General features: G+C 43.6%; 1 non-coding gene across 1 annotated transcript; it reads left to right on the plus strand.

The window, feature by feature from the left end:
- The first annotated feature begins 4,125 nt into the window (after positions 1-4,125).
- Positions 4,126-4,324, plus strand: LOC144481788 (U2 spliceosomal RNA). The gene has a single exon (XR_013495779.1). It is a non-coding gene; the product is annotated as a U2 spliceosomal RNA (small nuclear RNA).
- The last annotated feature ends 646 nt before the right edge of the window (positions 4,325-4,970 follow it).

Here is a 4,970-nt window from a genome sequence, read left to right on the forward strand (position 1 = left end):
GTATATCCTTTCTCAGGTAAGGAGACCAAAACTGTACACAGTACTCCAGGTGTGGCCTCACCAGCACCTTATACAGCTGCAACATAACCTCGCTGTTTTTAAACTCCATCCCTCTAGCAATGAAGGACAAAATTCCATTTGACTTCTTAATTACCTGCTGCACCTGCAAACCAACTCCTTGTGATTCTTGCACAAAGACACCCAGGTCCCTCTGCACAGCAGCATGCTGCAATTTTTTACCATTTAAATAATAGTCCATTTTGCTGTTATTCCTACAAAAATGGATGACCTCACATTTACCAACATTGTACTCCATCTGCCAGACCCTCGCCCATTCACTTAGACTATCTATATCCCTTTGCAGACTTTCAGCGTCCTCTGCACACTTTGCTCTGCCACTCGTAGTGTCATCTGCAAATTTTGACACACAACACGTGTTCCCCAACTCCAAATTATCTATGTTAATCGTAAACAATTGCGGTCCCAATACTGATCCCTGAGGCACACCACTAGTCACTGATCGCCAACCAGAAAAACACCCATTTACCCCACTCTTTGCTTTCTGTTAGTTAACCAATCCTCTATCCATGCTAATACATTACCCGTAACACCGTCCACCTTTATCTTATGTAGCAGTCTTTGATGCGGCAGTTCGTCAAATGTCTTCTGGAAATCCAAATACACGACATCCACAGGTTCCCCATTGTCCACTGCACATGTAATGTTCTCAAAGAATTCCACCAAATTAGTCAAACAAATTTGATGGCCAACGAAGATGCATTCATAGTGCAGCCACACAGGTTGAGGATAAATTTGTAAATCCTTCCAACCTACTCCAGTGGCAGGCTGTAAGAGTGAGAAAGGGTGTGAGAGAGTCATGATCAGCCTTGTGATGTGATGGAATGATAACCCTATTAATGGCTTCTCGTGATGAAAAGAAATTTAAGTCCCTGCCATCACTGCCCTGAGCTCCAGGCTGCCACATGAATGTAAAAGTGCATGTTGCCACAGCAACTCAAACTCCTTGGTGAGGCTGTTTGGCTTAATTGGTTGGAAGGCCAGTGTGAATCACATTGGGGCCAACAGCAATGGCGTTCAAACCTTTTTCTGCCTGGGGTGGATTGGGTCCTGCCTCCTTGCCCCACCCACCATGCTGGAGATTGTGGCTTGTGGGATGGACCGGCTTTTGGGCAGAGAGCTCTGATGAAGAGTCATCCAGACTCGAAACATTCACTCCGTTCCCTCTCCGCAGATGCAGATCGGGGACGTCCGGACCCCCCCTAAAGGCAGCCCCGCCGGCAAAAGTGCCGAAAACGGCGTTTTTAAAAAAGAACCGGAGGCCGGTGGAGTCAGATTTGAACGCCTCACGCCGGAGCCAAGACCTCTTCGATGGCATATCTACCGGAGGACTTGCCACCAATTGGCACAGCGCATTTTTGAGCACGGGAGGTTGGCGGGTACCTGCAGATTAGTAGGAGGTAGAAAATCAAGAATTGACCTTTGGTGCCAGACGCCTGGTTGAGCCTTCACGTCTACAGAGACCAACCTGGGCTGCCGAACAGATGGCCATTCGGCCCGCTTGGGCATGGATGTCTGTGGATTTTCGGCCTTTTATTCGGGTTCTTCAGCCGGTTGAAAAGCAGCGGCCTGACACCCGGCCGTGGCCGAAGCTCGCTTCCCCTTGCGTAAGGAACCTGCTGAGATTTTCCAGCACGTTCTGTTTCTCTTCCAAGAGGATTGTGCTTTGTGAGCCCATCCACCCCCCTCCCCGGACCCCCCTCCGTTAGTTAGCTTTGCCTCTTGTGGGTTTCTTGGAGTCGCTGCATTTGAACATTAATTGCTCATTAAACCTTCCACAAAAAGTTAAGTCCAACAAGTAATAGTGTCAGTATCTTTTCAATGACATAATAATTGTTAATGGCTGTCAATAAGATCTTCAGTTAGTGATTTGTTGTTGGAGATGTTATTAAAATGAGACATTTTTAAATGTTTACTTTTTTCTTACTCTTCCTTTCGGACTCTTCTTTTTCTCTCCAATCTAATCTTTTTTTTCTCCTCTCTATTTTGTTTTATACTGGATTTCACCCATCTTCTCAGTAGTTGCACCATTAAACTCTCAATCATTAAATCTCCTTAATTAAAAATTCATAGTTTCATTATAGGGCAGGACGGTGGCACAGTGGTTAGCACTGCTGCCTCACAACGCCAGGGACCCTGGTTCAATTCCAGCCTTGGGTGACTGTCTGTGTGGCGTTTGCACATTCTTCCCTTGTCTACGTGGGTTTCCTCTGGGTGCTCCGGTTTCCTTCACCTCCAAACATTTGCAGGTTAAGTGGATTGGCTATGCTAAATTGCTCTTTAGTATCCAAAGATCTGTAGGTTAAATGGATTAGATGTGCTAAATTGCCCCTTGGTGTCCAAAGATGTGCAGGTTAGGTAGATTAGTCATGGTAAATGTGTGGGATTATGGGGATAGGGCCTGGATGGGATATTCTGTTGGAGACTTGATGGGACGAATGGCCATTTCTGGCCACTGTAAGGATTCTAAGATTCCCTAACATCCCAGTTGCTTATGCTATGCCAGTATCAGCTCGCACCTCCAACCACATTTTGGACAAAAAAACCTCGAACTAAATAGCTAGAGAAGATTAGTTAACTAACTGGGCACACTGCCCTCCTCCAGCAACTTCTGGTCCATTAATAAAAAAGGGGATAGTGATCTGTCTTATGCCAAATTCCACCTTCAATTGCCGCATTTGCAATCTGATTCTAACTTTCCAGGCACGGGAATCTGGAGGCTTGGAAAGTCACATGCAAAGCAAAATATACCTCGCATATACAATTACTATCTTAATGATCACTGATCGGGCAATTAGAGGCTGTGAAGCTTGGTATGGTTGAACAATAGTTTTGCAAATAAGCGTAAACTGACCATCGACATGCCATCGAGCATAATCATCACATAAACTCAGCAGCGTGCAAGGCAGCTATTGTTAACCCTATCATTGATATAAATACAAAAAGAAAATAACAAGCCTTGAATATTAGTTAATTCTGTTATAAGAAAGAAGAATCAACCCATTTCCTCCAATCTTGTTAAATTGAATTCACTAAATACCATGACAAGTTATTATTTATTATGTGAACCTTGCACTGGCAACAACACCAACTCTTGAGTTTGCACCTACATACCAGCCAAGTGCTCAGGTTTGAAGATGTTTGAGTGCAGCCAAGTTTGCAGCAGCCTCCTCCATAGGGAGAGAAGGTGCCAAATTCCATTTTCACAGATGGACGATATCTGCTGGAAGCAGAAAGCTAGAAAGTAACCACCAGCATTCATGACCAAATGTACAATGTAATAATACAAGCCAATTTTATTTTAATTTAGTTCAGTTTATTCAATTTATTATTGTCACATGTATTAGTATAAGTGAAAAGCATTGTTTCTTGCACGCTATACAGACAAAACATACCGTGCATAGCCAAGGAAAGGAGAGGGTGCATAATGTAGTGTTACAGTCACAGCTGGGGTGTACCCATCAACCAAGCTGAATGATTCCCATTCAGGAAAGACCCCCCTGGGTTCAATGCTGGCCTGTGTTGATTTAAACTGATCTTGCTTGGGAACAGCAGTAAGGGTGAGGGAGGAAATGACAGTGGACCAAGAGGCCAGCCTCACGGGACTTGTTGAGGTCATTACAGTTACCCTAACATTTTAACCCTTCTCAGTGTTGATAAACTTCAGGTCTTCCTCTGGTGCAGCTGAAAACCCATAAACATGCCCCTAATGTGACCCTTACTCACACACAGGTGGATATTTGCAACTTTGCCACCCTGCCTTGTTTTCTGGACTTCAAAATTGATTTGATTTGATTTGATTTATTATTGTCATATGTATTAGTATACAGTGAAAAATATTGTTTCTTGCATGCTATACAGACAAAGCATACCGTTCATAGAGAAGGAAAGGAGAGAGTGCAGAATGTAATGTCACAGTCATAGCTTGGGTGTAGAGAAAGATCAACTTAAAGGAGGTAGGTCCATTCAAAAGTCTGATGGCAGCAGGGAAGAAGCTGTCCTTGAGTCAGTTGGTCCATGACTTCAGACTTTTGTATCTTTTACTCGACCGCTTCTCAGCTATTTGGCTAAGATCAAGTGTAGTATCAATGTGCTGCACTTGGTTGAAGTCATGAGGTTATACTAAGGCTTCATTTGAAGCAATTTTTTAAAGCAGCATCTAGACCTTTTGGCTAAGATGCAAATGAGATCAAGCCTTGGAGAAGGTGCAATGCCTGCTCCAGTCAGCTTGGATCATGTAGATCAAGCCCAAGACATGAAGTGAGAGCCCTGTCTTGTCAGCTTGGATCTGGAATATCTCACTTGCTGAGACTTTGAATTGGACTTTGACTGGATTGAATTGGATATAAACAAAAAAAAATATTTCACTCGACGGAAGAAGGTCCGTTGAACTTGGGCAGAATTTTCCGGTTTTGGGGCGAGCGTGGGCAGAAAATCCCGCCATTGTCTTTGAAGGCCAAAAATACTGGGTCATCCAAACAATGCGGGCAGGCTAAGACTAAAGTAGGTTTGTTAGCAGACGGAATAATATATGGAAACAGTGTTGTGTTTAGTTACTGGCAGGAAGCCTCACCCACAAAGCGTCCACACAATACATGATTTCTGGACCATTTCTGGGCACTCTTAAATTTCTGATATGTGCTCCTAGAAATTAAAACGTTGTTAACTAGCTGCTTTTACACACTAACACAGCACTAAAACCAATATAAAAGCTGTGGCAGAGACACAGAGGGCTGAGACTGTTCATTTAGAAAAGAAAATTGATCCCACCTATCTAAGATGACTAAAAGTAGGAAATCTCCTTGTTTTGCCATGAGCCGGGAGGTGAGACTTATCTACATTCATAATAAGTGAAGAAAATCAATGGGTCCGAAAAGCCCCAGTTGTATTAG

Source organism: Mustelus asterias, chromosome 2 (assembly GCF_964213995.1).
Source record: "Mustelus asterias chromosome 2, sMusAst1.hap1.1, whole genome shotgun sequence".
NCBI classification, from domain to species: domain Eukaryota; kingdom Metazoa; phylum Chordata; class Chondrichthyes; order Carcharhiniformes; family Triakidae; genus Mustelus; species Mustelus asterias.